The sequence below is a fragment of the Anser brachyrhynchus genome (genome assembly GCF_964034855.1).
Source record: "Anser brachyrhynchus genome assembly, contig: SCAFFOLD_121, whole genome shotgun sequence".
NCBI lineage: Eukaryota > Metazoa > Chordata > Aves > Anseriformes > Anatidae > Anser > Anser brachyrhynchus.
The window spans coordinates 181838-199420 of record NW_027663658.1 but is presented as its reverse complement, the minus strand read 5'-3'; the positions used below and the strand labels follow the sequence as shown (position 1 = coordinate 199420).

The 17583-nt window shown below is 47.5% G+C and overlaps 1 long non-coding RNA gene across 1 annotated transcript in view; it reads left to right on the top strand.

The window, feature by feature from the left end:
* The first annotated feature begins 919 nt into the window (after window positions 1–919).
* The window catches only part of LOC308187074, a 46119-nt gene continuing 29455 nt past the window's right edge, over window positions 920–17583 (top strand). Inside the window, exons 1-2 of the long non-coding RNA XR_013944449.1 lie at window positions 920–2003; window positions 11131–11846. This is a non-coding gene — a long non-coding RNA (uncharacterized lncRNA). The remainder of the gene's footprint in view (window positions 2004–11130; window positions 11847–17583) is intronic.

The following is a 17583-nucleotide window of genomic DNA, read 5'->3' as shown; positions in this document are numbered from 1 at the left end:
GTAGTTTTGGTTGGATGAGGAGTGCTAGGGTTAATCAGGTTATAATTATGATTGAAAATCATGGTGCGGGGTTAAGCTGTGGCATATCATTAAGGAGGGGGAAGTCCCTCTTTGGCTAGCTTAAAAGGCTAGTGCTGTTGCATAGCTTCTTAATGATTAGGATGATGATAGAAGGGACGATCAGGCCTCGAAATGTGGGAGTGGGGTTGATTCTACTACAATGGGTATGTAGCTGTGATTAGCCCCGCAAATTTCTGAGCATTGTCCGTAAAAAATCCCAGGCCGGGTGGTAATGAATGAAGTTTGGTTTAGTCGGCCTGGGATTGCGTCTGTTTTAACTCCGAGCGTTGGGACTGCTCAGGAGTGGAGTACGTCTCCTGCAGTAATGATCACGCGGATGGGGGATTCTATTGGGATAACTACGCGGTGGTCAACTTCTAGCAGTCGGAAGTGGCCGTTGGGTAAGTCTGGGGTGGGCACTATGTAGGAGTCGAATGATAGGTCTTTGAAGTCTGTGTATTCGTAGCTTCAGTATCATTGGTGGCCGATGGCTTTTAGGGTGAGGTCTGGTTCATCGATTTCGTCCATTATGTAGAGGATTTGTAGGGATGGGAGGGCGAGGAGTACCAGGACGATAGCAGGTAGGATTGTCCAGATCAGCTCTACTTCTTGGGCGTCTACAGCATTGGACGAGAGTTTTTCTGTTAGTATGTGGGCTAAAAGGTAGAGAACTAGGCTGCAGATAGCTAGGGCAACGATTAGGGCGTGGTCGTGGAATTCAACGAGTTCTTCTATGATGGGTGATGAGGCGTCTTGGAATCCTAGTTGGGAGTGGTTGGCCACATGAGATGTACAGGATTTTTACTTGTGATTTAGTCTTGACAAGGCTATGTAATTGGTTTACTAACATCTCATAAGAAAGAAGCATGAGCGGTTAATGCAGTTGGCTTGAAACCAGCATGTGAGGGTTCGATTCCTTCCTTTCTTGTACTTGGACGAAGGCCGGTTCCTCGAAAGTATGGTATGGGGGAGGGCAGCCGTGGATTCATTCAACATTTGTGGTAGTTAGTTCTGGTTGTAGGACTTTTCGTTTGGCCGAAAAGGCTTCTCAGATGATGAATATTAGTATGATTACGGCTACTATTGAGATTAGGGAGCCGATGGAGGAAATGGTGTTTCATAGTGTGTAGGCGTCGGGATAGTCCGAGTATCGTCGGGGTATTCCTGCTAGGCCTAGGAAGTGCTGGGGGAAGAACGTTAGGTTTACTCCTGTAAATATTACCCCGAAGTGGGCTTTTGCTCATGTTTGGTGTAGGGTAAACCCAGTGAGTAGTGGGAATCAGTGAGTAAATCCTGCTAGAATGGCAAAGACGGCGCCTATGGATAGGACGTAGTGGAAGTGGGCAACTACGTAGTACGTGTCGTGCAGGGCGATGTCTAGGGAAGAGTTTGCAAGAACGATTCCTGTTAATCCTCCGATGGTAAATAGGAAGATAAATCCTAGAGCTCATAGTATTGGGGGGGGTCTCATTTGATTGTTCCTCCGTGCAAGGTGGCTAGTCAGCTAAATACTTTGATTCCGGTAGGGATGGCAATGATTATAGTGGCTGATGTAAAGTAGGCTCGGGTATCAACGTCTATTCCTACTGTAAACATGTGGTGAGCTCAGACGATGAATCCTAGGAAGCCGATGGATAGTATGGCTCAGACTATTCCCATGTAGCCGAAGGGCTCCTTTTTTCCTGAGTAGTACGTGACTACGTGTGAGATGATTCCGAACCCCGGTAGGATCAGAATATAGACTTCTGGGTGTCCGAAGAATCAGAATAGGTGTTGGTACAGGATTGGGTCTCCTCCTCCAGCGGGGTCGAAGAATGTGGTGTTTAGGTTTCGATCAGTTAGTAATATTGTAATACCGGCGGCGAGTACGGGGAGTGATAGAAGGAGTAGGATGGCGGTAATTAGTACGGATCAGACAAATAGTGGGGTTTGGTATTGTGAGAGTGCGGGGGGTTTTATGTTGATGGCTGTGGTGATAAAGTTGATGGCCCCAAGGATGGAGGAGATACCGGCTAAGTGGAGTGAGAAGATAGCCAGGTCTACTGAAGCTCCGGCGTGGGCAAGGTCACCTGCTAGGGGAGGGTAGACAGTTCAGCCTGTGCCGGCGCCAGCTTCTACAGTGGATGAGGCTAGTAGGAGGAGGAATGATGGGGGGAGGAGTCAAAAGCTTATGTTGTTTATTCGCGGGAATGCTATGTCGGGGGCACCGATTATGAGGGGGACTAATCAGTTGCCGAATCCTCCGATCATGATGGGTATGACTATAAAGAAGATTATTACAAAGGCGTGAGCGGTAACGATTACATTGTAAATTTGGTCGTCGCCTAGGAGAGTTCCTGGTTGTCCTAGTTCTGCGCGGATTAATAGGCTGAGTGCGGTGCCGACTATTCCTGCTCATGCCCCGAAGATGAGGTACAGGGTGCCAATATCCTTATGGTTAGTGGAAAATAGTCATCGGTTGATGAAGGTGACGGGTAAGATGGCTGAGTGTTGAAGCGTTAGGCTGTAGTCCTTTTTGCAGAGGTTTAATTCCTCTTCTTATCGGCTCTGTAGTGAAATTCATGTTGAGTTGCAAGCTCATCGATGCGCACTAGGGTGCGTCAGGGTCTTTGTAGGCAGAAGCCAATTGGTTTAGGCATTTAGCTGTTAACTAGAGTTTTGTGGGATCGAAGCCCATCTGTCTAGGGAGGCTTTAGCTTAATTAAAGCGTCTGACTTGCATTCAGAAGATACAGGTTAATATTCTGTAAGTCTTAATGTGCAGAAACTAAGAGGGTTTAACTCTTATTTAAGGCTTTGAAGGCCTTCGGTTTGGGGTGTTATCCTAAGTTTCTAGACAATGGCATGTATTATTGGGGACAGGGGAAGTAAGAGGATTGATAGTGAGGCAAGGACCGCAGTAGGTGTGCTTGGGGCTTTGCTAGTGTATCATTGTTTTATGTGGTTAGAGGAGTTGGGGGGAAGGGTAATTGTTGAGTGGTATGCGAGGCGTAGGTAGAAGAAGAGGCTGAGCAGTGATAGCATGGCAATTGCCATGGCTGCTGGTGTTATTTCCTGTTTAGTTAGTTCTTGGATGATAAGTCACTTTGGTATAAAGCCTGTTAATGGGGGGAGGCCTGCTAGGGATAAAAGTACTAGTATTAGGGTGGTGTTTAGCACTGGGGTTTTTGTTCATGAGGTTGTGATCATGGATAGGTTAAGGGCTTTGATTTTGTTAAGGGCTAGGAATACGGCTGATGTTATGATTGTGTATAGGTAGAAGGTAAGTAAGGCCAATTTGGGGCTGTAAACTAGGATGATGGCGATTCAGCCTAAGTGGGAGATGGACGAGAAGGCTAGGATTTTGCGTGTTTGTGTTTGGTTCAGTCCTATTCAGCCTCCTAGTGCTGTTGAGGCTAGGGCCATGGCGGTGAGTAGAGCTGGGTCGAGGGATTTGGATGTTAGTAGGAGCAGGGTTAGTGGGGGGAATTTTATGAGGGTCGAGAGTAGCAGGGCTGTTATTAGTGGCGATCCTTGTAGTACTTCTGGGAATCAGAAGTGAAATGGCACTAGGCCCAGTTTAATAGCGATTGCTGCTGTCAGTAGTAGACAGGAGGTTGGGTGGTTTATTTGTGTGATGTCTCATTGGCCAGTGACTCAGGCATTGGTTATGCTAGAGAATAGGACCAGGGCGGAAGCAGCTGCTTGGGTTAGGAAGTATTTCGTTGCGGCTTCTACTGCTCGTGGGTGGTGGGATTTGGCAATTAGGGGAATGATGGCTAGTGTGTTGATCTCCAGTCCTGTCCAGGCCAGAACTCAGTGGTTGCTGGAAATTGTGATTGTGGTGCCCAAGATGAGGCTGAAGGTTATGATTGGGGTCGCGTAAGGGTTCATTAGTAGAGGAGGGGGTTAAACCATCATTTTCGGGGTATGGGCCCGATAGCTTGATTAGCTGACTCTACTAGAAAATAATATAAGGGAAGTATGGAGAATTTTGATTTCTCTTGTGTGGGTCCAATTCCTACTTTTCTAAGGTCAACAGGAAATGAGAGGGCTGTTATACCTCTATGTTCACTTTATCATAGTGACCCTTTGTAGTTCAGGCACATTTCCTTATGTAAGGAGGTAGGCCTGCATAGCAGATAGGTATGCTGATGTGTCAGAGGCACAGAGCTAGTGTGAGGGGTAGGAAGTTTTTTCATAGTAGGTGCATTAGTTGGTCATATCGGAATCGTGGGTATGAAGCTCGGACCCATAAGAAACCAGAAGATAGTAGGAGGACTTTTGTGGCTAGGATGACGGGGAATAGTTCTGTGGGTGGCCCTAGGGCGCTTGGGTTTAGGAATATGATGGCTGTAAGTGTATTTATTAGCATAATGTTCGCATATTCAGCTAGGAAGAATAAGGCGAAGGGTCCTGCGGCGTATTCAACGTTAAACCCTGAGACTAGCTCAGATTCACCCTCTGTGAGGTCAAAAGGAGCTCGGTTTGTCTCTGCTAGGGTGGATACGTATCATATTATTGCTAGGGGTCATGAGGAGAAAATGAAGTATAGAGGCTCCTGTGCGATGGCAAAGGAGCTGAGTGTGTAGCTTCCGCTTAGTATGATTATTGATAGCAGGATTATGGCCAGTGTCACTTCGTATGAAATGGTCTGTGCTACTGCCCGTAGGGCTCCGATTAGTGCGTATTTTGAGTTCGAGGCTCAGCCTGATCATAGGACTGAGTAGACGGCTAGGCTTGACATGGCTATTAGGAAGAGAACTCCGAGGTTTAGATCTGCTAGGGGAAATGGGAGTGGTAGTGGTGCTCAAGTGGTGAGGGCTAGGACAAGGGCTAGTATTGGTATCAGAATGAATAGAAGTGGGGAAGAGGTAGAGGGTCGGATGGGCTCTTTGGTAAATAGTTTCAGTCCGTCCGCAAATGGTTGAAGTAGGCCAAAAGGCCCGACAACGTTAGGGCCTTTGCGGGATTGTATGTAGCTTAGGATTTTCCGTTCTACTAGGGTTAGGAAGGCTACGGCAATCAGGATTGGGATGATGTATAGGAGGGATATAACGAGGCAGCTTAGTGTTGTTATTTGAATCATGGGTGAAGCTAGGGAGAGGATTTGAACCTCTGGGGAAAGGGCTTAAGCCTTCTGCACTTGCCGGGCTCTGCCACTCTAGCTGGTCCTTTTCTAGGATTGAAAGTGGTGGGGGAAGGCCCTCTTCACGGTTTAGTTGGTTTCACTGCTTAGAGGGGGGGGGGCGTGCTTGTGGTATTGGCCCCACTTTCCCGGTCCTTTCGTACTGGGGAGAGTGTGTCATAGATAGAAACCGACCTGGATTGCTCCGGTCTGAACTCAGATCACGTAGGACTGTTAATCGTTGAACAAACGAACCCTTAATAGCGGCTGCACCATTAGGATGTCCTGATCCAACATCGAGGTCGTAAACCCCCCTGTCGATATGGGCTCTTGAGGGGGATTGCGCTGTTATCCCTGGGGTAGCTTGGTCCATTAATCAATTATATTGGGTCTGGTCACTGTTAGCACTTTGAGGGGTAGCTCTAGGTAAAGAGGTATGGTCTTGTTTTTGGAGGATTTGTTCTCCTCCAAGGTCGCCCCAACCGAAAAATATCGACCAGGCTCTGCGATGGTAGTGGCCCCAGTGGGGTTGATTGAGGATTCGCGGTGGTCGTTGATTTTTAAGTTCCACAGGGTCTTCTCGTCTTATGTTCACATCCCCGCTTTTGCACGGGGAGATCAATTTCACTGATTATCTGTGAGAGACAGTTAAGACCTCGTTTAGCCATTCATACAAGTCTCGATTTATGGGACAATTGATTGCGCTACCTTTGCACGGTTAGGATACCGCGGCCGTTAAACCTAAGTCACCGGGCAGGCATCACCTTCAATACTTGTTTAATTTGCTGAAGGCTATGTTTTTGGTAAACAGTTGGGCCTTATTAATTTGCCGAGTTCCTTTCACAGATTTTAATCGCTCTTATAGGCGCTCCTGAGTCGGGTTAACAGGGTTAGTTAATACGTGGTCTTGTAGGGGTTTTTGTATCTGTCTAGGTCTGTTAATAATGTTTCTATGTAAGCTTGCGCCGTTAGAGGGGTGTGGCCCTGTACATGAGGGGCCTAGGATGATTCCTAGGATTGTTATGAGGATGGCAGCGGTTTTGGTGATAAGGGGTATGGTTATTGGGGGGGGTTTGGTTGGTGTGATGAAAGAGGTAATGATTATTCCTGCTGTAATGCTGCCTAGGGCGAGTCGGGTTAGGGGGGCGGTGATTAGTGGGTTGTTTTCGTTTATTGATACTATTGGGGGGATTCGGGTTTGTCCAGCTTGGACTAGGATGGTTATGCGGATGCTGTAGGTTGCGGTGAATGCTGTGGCTATAAGGGTTAGGAGTAGGGCTCAAGTATTTAGGTATGATGTGTTTAAGCTTTCGATGATGAGGTCTTTTGAGTAGAATCCGGCTAGGAATGGGGTTCCTATCAGCGCCAGGTTTCCGATGGTTAGGCAGGAAGTAGTGACTGGGAGTATTTTCTGTAGGCCTCCTATCTTTCGGATATCTTGTTCTCCGTTTAGGTTGTGGATGATAGACCCTGAGCATAGGAATAGTATGGCTTTAAAGAAGGCATGGGTTGAGATGTGTAGGAAGGCTAGTTGTGGGAGGTTTAGTCCGATAGTGACTATTATTAGTCCTAGTTGGCTGGATGTTGAGAAAGCAATGATTTTTTTGATGTCATTTTGGGTTAGGGCGCATGTGGCAGCGAATAGGGTTGATAGAGCACCTAGGCATAGGCAGGCAGTTAGGGCTGTCTGGTTGGTGGCTAGCAGGGGGTGCATGCGGATGAGCAGGAAGATTCCGGCTACTACTATGGTACTGGAGTGCAGTAGGGCTGATACTGGGGTGGGGCCTTCTATTGCTGCGGGCAGTCATGGGTGGAGTCCAAATTGGGCGGATTTTCCTGCGGCTGCGAGGATTAATCCTATGAGGGGGAGGATTGGGGTTTGGTGGGGGTGTACGGCTTGTTGGATCTCTCAGGTGTTGAATGTTGAAGCTAGTCATGCTATGCTCAGGATCAGTCCGATGTCTCCGATTCGGTTGTAGATTACGGCTCGTAGGGCGGCGGTGTTGGCATCTGCTCGGCCTTGTCATCAGCCGATGAGAAGGAAGGACATGATTCGTACTCCTTCCCAGCCTACGAATAGGAGGAATATGTTGTTTGCGGTTGTTAGGAGGAGTATGGCGACTAGGAATGTCAGTAGGTAGGTGAAAAATTTTGTTACGTATGGCTCTGAGGCCATGTATCATATGGCGAATTGTAGGATTGATCATGTTACAAATAGGGCGATTGGAAGAAATGTTATTGAGTATTGGTCTATTTTTAGGCTCAGGGGGATTTTAAAGTTTATAATGAATTTTCACTCCCAGTGGCAGGTGACAGATTCTACTCCCGAGTAGATGAATGCGGTTGTAGGGGCTAGGCTAATTAGGAATGCGGTTTTAACAGCGCGGGTGGTGGCTTGTGGGGTGTTTTTAAAGTTTTTAAATAGAAATGGCAGGATGATTGGGGTTAGGAGGATTGTCAGCGTGAGTAGTGTGAGGGAGTTGATTAGTAGTGTGGGGTTCACTACTTTTACTTGGATTTGCACCAAGATGGGTGGTTCCTAAGACCAGTGGATTGCTGTTATCCTTTAAAAGTAAGGGGGCTGAGGTTTTAGGCTCAGATGTAAGAGTTAGCAGCTCTTGTTGGTTAAACCCTCCCCTCGGCAGGTAAGAAGGTTTGAACTTCTATTCTTAGAATCACAGTCTAATGTTTGGTTTAAACTATACTTGCATGAGGGGATTCCGGAGATCAGTTCGGGTTTGAGGATTAGGAGGAATATTGGGATAATGTGGAGTGTTATGAGCAGGTGTTCTCGCGTGGTTGAGTTTTGCATAGATGTGATGTGGGAGGGGATTGAGCCTCGTTGGGTCATTAGTAGTATGAATAAGGTGTAGGAGGCGGTTAGTAGGGTTGCGATTCCTGTTAGGATGATCGTGAAGGCAGATCAGTTGAATAAGGTGATTATAATGGTTAGCTCTGCTATGAGGTTTGTTGTTGGGGGTAAGGCTATGTTTGTTAGATTGGCCAGCAATCATCAGGTAGCTATGAGTGGTAGGAGAGGTTGTAGGCCTCGTGTGAGTAGTAGAATTCGGCTGTGCGTACGTTCATAGTTTGTGTTGGCTAGGCAGAATAGTATGGAGGAAGTTAGTCCATGGGAAATTATTAGGATCATTGCCCCTGAGAATGATCAGTGGGTTTGGATTATTCCTGCGGCGATAACTAGGCCTATGTGGCTAACGGATGAATAAGCGATTAGTGATTTTAGGTCTGTCTGTCGTAGGCAGATTGAGCTAGTCATTAGGGCGCCTCATAGGGCCAGGGTTAGGAAGGGGTAGTGCAGGAGGTTGGACAGTGGGCCCATAAATAGAGTGACTCGTATAATTCCGTATCCTCCTAGCTTTAGTAGTAGGGCGGCGAGGAGTATTGAGCCTGCGATGGGTGCTTCTACGTGGGCTTTTGGCAGTCAGAGGTGTAGGCCGTATAGTGGGGCTTTTACTATGAATGCTATGAGCAGTGCTAGACCTGATAGTATTCCTGTCCATGAGGTGGATAGGGTTGGGTGGGTTAGTTGTAGGGTTGGCAGGTGCAGGGTGCCAATTTTCACGTATAGGTGTATGATTGTGATTAGCAGGGGTAGAGAGCTTACTGGCGTGTAGAATAGCAGGTAGATGCCAGCGCTTAGGCGTTCTGGTTGGTTCCCCCATCGGGTGATTAAGATTAGGGTGGGAATGAGGGTTGCTTCAAATGAGATGTAAAATAGTGCTAGTTCTGTGGTGGAAAAGGCTAGTAGGATGAATGGCTGGACTGCGACTAAGGTTGAGATAAAGATTCGTTTGCGTTGTAGGGGTTCTTGTTGCAGGTGGTTTTGGCTTGCTATGATTATGAGTGGGAGTAGTCAGCAGGATAGTACTAGGAGGGGGGATGAGATTTGGTCAATTCCTGTTCAGTTGGATAAAAATTTGTAGGGGTAGTAGGTTGGGATTAATCACTGTAGGCTTAGGGCAGCGATTAGGAGGCTGTATAAGGTGGTGTTAGTCCATAGAAATTTTGGTGGAGACAGCAGGGCTGTTGGAAGAAGTATGATTGTGGGTAGGATGATTTTTAGCATTGCAGGAGGTTTAGGTTGTGTAGATGGTCGGAGCCATGTGTGCGGGTGGAGGCTACTAGGATGGCCAGGCCTGTGCCCGCCTCACACGCTGAGAAGGTTAGCATGAGAATTGGTACCATGGTGAATGAGGAGACTTGGTTTTCGATGGATCATATTGATAGGCCTACGAATATCGATAATATTATGCTTTCAAGGCATAGTAGGGCGGATACTAGGTGGGTTCGGTGGAAGGCTAGTCCTAGTCCGCTGAAAATGAAGGCTGAGTAGAAGCTTAAATGTAGGGGCGACATAAAAAAGTTACAGGGTTGGCTGTAATCTGCTGGGTCGAAACCAGCTATCTTTTTGGTTAGACTAACTTTCTGTTATTCTGCTCATTCTAGGCCCCCTTGAATTCACTCGTAGGCCAGTCCGAGTGTTAGGAGAAGGAGGATCACTACAGTTCAGGTGAGGGTCATTAGGGGGGATTGGAGTTGGACGGCTCATGGCAGGGGGAGTAGGAGGGCGATTTCTAGGTCGAATAGGACGAACAGGATGGCTACTGAGGAAGAATCGGACTGAGAATGGTAATCGAGCAGATCCAAGTGGGTCGAATCCACATTCGTACGGTGAGAGTTTCTCTGAGTCGGGGTTTATTTGGGCGAGTCAGAAGTTTAATGCGGTTAGGGCGGCGCTTAGGATTGATGATAGGGCGAATATGAACATGAGTGCGTTCATTGCTCTCCTCTGGGTTTATACCAGATTCTAGAGATTGGAAGTCAATTGTAATTAATATACTAGAAGAGCAAGATCCTCATCAGTAGATGGTTATGTAGAGGAATAGTCAGATGATGTCTACGAAGTGTCAGTATCAGGCTGCTGCCTCGAATCCGAAGTGGTGGTCTGATGTAAAGTGGAACTTGATCAGTCGGAAGAGGCAGACGGTCAGGAAGGAGGATCCGATGATTACGTGGAGTCCGTGGAATCCAGTGGCAACGAAGAAGGTAGATCCGTAGACGCTATCGGCGATTGAGAATGGGGCTTCGTGGTATTCTATTGCTTGTAGGGCTGTGAAGTAGAATCCCAGGAGGATCGTTAGGGTTAGGGCGTGGATGGCGTGTTTTCGGTTTCCTTCTGTGATGCTGTGATGGGCTCACGTTACGGTAACGCCTGAGGCTAGTAGGATGGCTGTGTTTAGTAGGGGGACTTCTATCGGGTTGAGTGGTTTAATTCCTGTTGGGGGTCATTGGCCTCCTAGTTCTGGGGTTGGGGCCAGGCTCGAGTGGAAGAACGCTCAGAAGAACCCTAAGAAGAAGAATGCTTCGGATGTGATGAAAAGGATTATGCTGTATCGTAGGCCTTTTTGGACTGTGGGAGTGTGATGGCCTTGGAAGGTGCTTTCTCGTACAATGTCTCGTCATCATTGGAGTATTACTAGGAGTATTGAGATGAGGCCTAGGGTTAGTAGTATGGATGAGTTGTAGTGGAATCACATGATTAATCCTGAGGTTGTGAGTAGGGCGGCGGCTGCCCCGAAGATTGGTCAAGGGCTTGGGTCAACTATGTGGTATGAGTGTGCTTGGTGTGCCATTAGATGTTTTCTTGTAAGTATAGGCTTAGAAGGAGCACGAAGACGTAGGCCTGGATTATGGCTACTGCTACTTCTAGGATGGTTAGGAGTAGTAGGATGATTATTGTTAGGATGGATACTGCAGGAAGGGTGGGTATTAATGCAATGGAGGCTGTAGAGACGAGTTGGATGAGTAAGTGTCCTGCTGTAAGGTTGGCTGTAAGGCGGACTCCGAGGGCTAGGGGGCGGATTAGTAGGCTGGTTGTTTCGATCAGGATTAGTGTGGGGATTAGGGGTGTAGGGGTACCTTCGGGTAATAGGTGGGCTAAAGAGGCTGATGGTTTGTTGTTCGGTCGGATTTTAGTGGAGTTTCCATGTTTTATTCACATGGGGCAGGGATGTTTTTAGTGGCGGGTTGGGGGCTGTTGTTGACTTTGTTTGTTGTATTGGAGCTTGTGTGGGGGTTGTCGCGGGGTGCTATTCGGGCGGTTTAGGGGTTAGGGTCAGAGAATAGTTTATTGAAAATGCCAGCTTTGGGAGCTGGAGATAAAGGTTTGAGTCCTTTTTTTCTGAGTTTGGGGTACTCTAAGAAGTGGTAAGTCTTCAATCTTTGGTTTACAAGACCAATGTTTTTATAAACTATTAGAGTATTTAGCAGTTGAGTATTTTGTTTTCTAGGGCGCTTGCGGCGGGGAGGAGAAATAGGAGGATAGTGAAGTAGGCGATTGAAGTGAGTTGGCCGATGATGATGAATGGGTGTTCGACGGGTTGGCTTCCTACTCATGTTAGGACGAGGAGGTCGGCGACTAGTACTCAGAATAGGAGCTGGGAGAGTGGTCGGAATGTTATTGCTCGTTGTTTTGATTTGTGCAGGAATGGGATTAGGAATAGGATCAGTACGGAGGCGGCCAGTGCTAATACGCCTCCTAGTTTATTTGGGATTGAACGTAGGATGGCGTAGGCGAATAGGAAGTATCATTCTGGCTTGATGTGTGGTGGGGTTACTAGTGGGTTTGCTGGGGTGAAGTTTTCTGGGTCTCCCAGGAGGTTAACCGCTCATGCTTCTTTCTTATGAGACGTTAGTAAACCAATTACATAGCCTTGTCAAGACTAAATCACAGGTAAAAATCCTGTACATCTCATGTGGCCAACCACTCCCAACTAGGATTCCAAGACGCCTCATCACCCATCATAGAAGAACTCGTTGAATTCCACGACCACGCCCTAATCGTTGCCCTAGCTATCTGCAGCCTAGTTCTCTACCTTTTAGCCCACATACTAACAGAAAAACTCTCGTCCAATGCTGTAGACGCCCAAGAAGTAGAGCTGATCTGGACAATCCTACCTGCTATCGTCCTGGTACTCCTCGCCCTCCCATCCCTACAAATCCTCTACATAATGGACGAAATCGATGAACCAGACCTCACCCTAAAAGCCATCGGCCACCAATGATACTGAAGCTACGAATACACAGACTTCAAAGACCTATCCTTCGACTCCTACATAGTGCCCACCCCAGACTTACCCAACGGCCACTTCCGACTGCTAGAAGTTGACCACCGCGTAGTTATCCCAATAGAATCCCCCATCCGCGTGATCATTACTGCAGGAGACGTACTCCACTCCTGAGCAGTCCCAACGCTCGGAGTTAAAACAGACGCAATCCCAGGCCGACTAAACCAAACTTCATTCATTACCACCCGGCCTGGGAATTTTACGGACAATGCTCAGAAATTTGCGGGGCTAATCACAGCTACATACCCATTGTAGTAGAATCAACCCCACTCCCACATTTCGAGGCCTGATCGTCCCTTCTATCATCATCCTAATCATTAAGAAGCTATGCAACAGCACTAGCCTTTTAAGCTAGCCAAAGAGGGACTTCCCCCTCCTTAATGATATGCCACAGCTTAACCCCGCACCATGATTTTCAATCATAATTATAACCTGATTAACCCTAGCACTCCTCATCCAACCAAAACTACTAGCCTTCACCACAACCAACCCCCCATCAAATAAGACCTCCCTCACTACCAAACCCACACCATGATCCTGACCATGAACCTAAGCTTCTGTGACCAATTTTCCAGCCCCAATCTATTTGGCATCCCCTTAATCCTACTATCCCTACTCTTCCCAGCCCTACTATTCCCGTCCCCAAACAACCGATGAATCAACAACCGCCTTTCTACTATCCAAACATGACTCCTTCACCTAATCACAAAACAACTAATAGTCCCACTCAACAAAAATGGCCACAAATGAGCCATAATATTTACATCCCTAATAATCATACTTCTTACAATCAACCTTCTAGGCCTCCTTCCATATACATTCACCCCAACCACCCAACTATCTATGAACATAGCCCTAGCCTTCCCACTATGGCTCGCCACACTACTAACAGGCCTACGAAACCAACCATCAGCCTCTTTAGCCCACCTATTACCCGAAGGTACCCCTACACCCCTAATCCCCACACTAATCCTGATCGAAACAACCAGCCTACTAATCCGCCCCCTAGCCCTCGGAGTCCGCCTTACAGCCAACCTTACAGCAGGACACTTACTCATCCAACTCGTCTCTACAGCCTCCATTGCATTAATACCCACCCTTCCTGCAGTATCCATCCTAACAATAATCATCCTACTACTCCTAACCATCCTAGAAGTAGCAGTAGCCATAATCCAGGCCTACGTCTTCGTGCTCCTTCTAAGCCTATACTTACAAGAAAACATCTAATGGCACACCAAGCACACTCATACCACATAGTTGACCCAAGCCCTTGACCAATCTTCGGGGCAGCCGCCGCCCTACTCACAACCTCAGGATTAATCATGTGATTCCACTACAACTCATCCATACTACTAACCCTAGGCCTCATCTCAATACTCCTAGTAATACTCCAATGATGACGAGACATTGTACGAGAAAGCACCTTCCAAGGCCATCACACTCCCACAGTCCAAAAAGGCCTACGATACGGCATAATCCTTTTCATCACATCCGAAGCATTCTTCTTCTTAGGGTTCTTCTGAGCGTTCTTCCACTCGAGCCTGGCCCCAACCCCAGAACTAGGAGGCCAATGACCCCCAACAGGAATTAAACCACTCAACCCGATAGAAGTCCCCCTACTAAACACAGCCATCCTACTAGCCTCAGGCGTTACCGTAACGTGAGCCCATCACAGCATCACAGAAGGAAACTGAAAACACGCCATCCACGCCCTAACCCTAACGATCCTCCTGGGATTCTACTTCACAGCCCTACAAGCAATAGAATACCACGAAGCCCCATTCTCAATCGCCGATAGCGTCTACGGATCTACCTTCTTCGTTGCCACTGGATTCCACGGACTCCACGTAATCATCGGATCCTCCTTCCTGACCGTCTGCCTCTTCCGACTGATCAAGTTCCACTTTACATCAGACCACCACTTCGGATTCGAGGCAGCAGCCTGATACTGACACTTCGTAGACATCATCTGACTATTCCTCTACATAACCATCTACTGATGAGGATCTTGCTCTTCTAGTATATTAATTACAATTGACTTCCAATCTCTAGAATCTGGTATAAACCCAGAGGAGAGCAATGAACGCACTCATGTTCATATTCGCCCTATCATCAATCCTAAGCGCCGCCCTAACCGCATTAAACTTCTGACTCGCCCAAATAAACCCCGACTCAGAGAAACTCTCACCGTACGAATGTGGATTCGACCCACTTGGATCTGCTCGATTACCATTCTCAGTCCGATTCTTCCTCAGTAGCCATCCTGTTCGTCCTATTCGACCTAGAAATCGCCCTCCTACTCCCCCTGCCATGAGCCGTCCAACTCCAATCCCCCCTAATGACCCTCACCTGAACTGTAGTGATCCTCCTTCTCCTAACACTCGGACTGGCCTACGAGTGAATTCAAGGGGGCCTAGAATGAGCAGAATAACAGAAAGTTAGTCTAACCAAAAAGATAGCTGGTTTCGACCCAGCAGATTACAGCCAACCCTGTAACTTTTTTATGTCGCCCCTACATTTAAGCTTCTACTCAGCCTTCATTTTCAGCGGACTAGGACTAGCCTTCCACCGAACCCACCTAGTATCCGCCCTACTATGCCTTGAAAGCATAATATTATCGATATTCGTAGGCCTATCAATATGATCCATCGAAAACCAAGTCTCCTCATTCACCATGGTACCAATTCTCATGCTAACCTTCTCAGCGTGTGAGGCGGGCACAGGCCTGGCCATCCTAGTAGCCTCCACCCGCACACATGGCTCCGACCATCTACACAACCTAAACCTCCTGCAATGCTAAAAATCATCCTACCCACAATCATACTTCTTCCAACAGCCCTGCTGTCTCCACCAAAATTTCTATGGACTAACACCACCTTATACAGCCTCCTAATCGCTGCCCTAAGCCTACAGTGATTAATCCCAACCTACTACCCCTACAAATTTTTATCCAACTGAACAGGAATTGACCAAATCTCATCCCCCCTCCTAGTACTATCCTGCTGACTACTCCCACTCATAATCATAGCAAGCCAAAACCACCTGCAAGAAGAACCCCTACAACGCAAACGAATCTTTATCTCAACCTTAGTCGCAGTCCAGCCATTCATCCTACTAGCCTTTTCCACCACAGAACTAGCACTATTTTACATCTCATTTGAAGCAACCCTCATTCCCACCCTAATCTTAATCACCCGATGGGGGAACCAACCAGAACGCCTAAGCGCTGGCATCTACCTGCTATTCTACACGCCAGTAAGCTCTCTACCCCTGCTAATCACAATCATACACCTATACGTGAAAATTGGCACCCTGCACCTGCCAACCCTACAACTAACCCACCCAACCCTATCCACCTCATGGACAGGAATACTATCAGGTCTAGCACTGCTCATAGCATTCATAGTAAAAGCCCCACTATACGGCCTACACCTCTGACTGCCAAAAGCCCACGTAGAAGCACCCATCGCAGGCTCAATACTCCTCGCCGCCCTACTACTAAAGCTAGGAGGATACGGAATTATACGAGTCACTCTATTTATGGGCCCACTGTCCAACCTCCTGCACTACCCCTTCCTAACCCTGGCCCTATGAGGCGCCCTAATGACTAGCTCAATCTGCCTACGACAGACAGACCTAAAATCACTAATCGCTTATTCATCCGTTAGCCACATAGGCCTAGTTATCGCCGCAGGAATAATCCAAACCCACTGATCATTCTCAGGGGCAATGATCCTAATAATTTCCCATGGACTAACTTCCTCCATACTATTCTGCCTAGCCAACACAAACTATGAACGTACGCACAGCCGAATTCTACTACTCACACGAGGCCTACAACCTCTCCTACCACTCATAGCTACCTGATGATTGCTGGCCAATCTAACAAACATAGCCTTACCCCCAACAACAAACCTCATAGCAGAGCTAACCATTATAATCACCTTATTCAACTGATCTGCCTTCACGATCATCCTAACAGGAATCGCAACCCTACTAACCGCCTCCTACACCTTATTCATACTACTAATGACCCAACGAGGCTCAATCCCCTCCCACATCGCATCTATGCAAAACTCAACCACGCGAGAACACCTGCTCATAACACTCCACATTATCCCAATATTCCTCCTAATCCTCAAACCCGAACTGATCTCCGGAATCCCCTCATGCAAGTATAGTTTAAACCAAACATTAGACTGTGATTCTAAGAATAGAAGTTCAAACCTTCTTACCTGCCGAGGGGAGGGTTTAACCAACAAGAGCTGCTAACTCTTACATCTGAGCCTAAAACCTCAGCCCCCTTACTTTTAAAGGATAACAGCAATCCACTGGTCTTAGGAACCACCCATCTTGGTGCAAATCCAAGTAAAAGTAGTGAACCCCACACTACTAATCAACTCCCTCACACTACTCACGCTGACAATCCTCCTAACCCCAATCATCCTGCCATTTCTATTTAAAAACTTTAAAAACACCCCACAAGCCACCACCCGCGCTGTTAAAACCGCATTCCTAATTAGCCTAGCCCCTACAACCGCATTCATCTACTCGGGAGTAGAATCTGTCACCTGCCACTGGGAGTGAAAATTCATTATAAACTTTAAAATCCCCCTGAGCCTAAAAATAGACCAATACTCAATAACATTTCTTCCAATCGCCCTATTTGTAACATGATCAATCCTACAATTCGCCATATGATACATGGCCTCAGAGCCATACGTAACAAAATTTTTCACCTACCTACTGACATTCCTAGTCGCCATACTCCTCCTAACAACCGCAAACAACATATTCCTCCTATTCGTAGGCTGGGAAGGAGTACGAATCATGTCCTTCCTTCTCATCGGCTGATGACAAGGCCGAGCAGATGCCAACACCGCCGCCCTACAAGCCGTAATCTACAACCGAATCGGAGACATCGGACTGACCCTGAGCATAGCATGACTAGCTTCAACATTCAACACCTGAGAGATCCAACAAGCCGTACACCCCCACCAAACCCCAATCCTCCCCCTCATAGGATTAATCCTCGCAGCCGCAGGAAAATCCGCCCAATTTGGACTCCACCCATGACTGCCCGCAGCAATAGAAGGCCCCACCCCAGTATCAGCCCTACTGCACTCCAGTACCATAGTAGTAGCCGGAATCTTCCTGCTCATCCGCATGCACCCCCTGCTAGCCACCAACCAGACAGCCCTAACTGCCTGCCTATGCCTAGGTGCTCTATCAACCCTATTCGCTGCCACATGCGCCCTAACCCAAAATG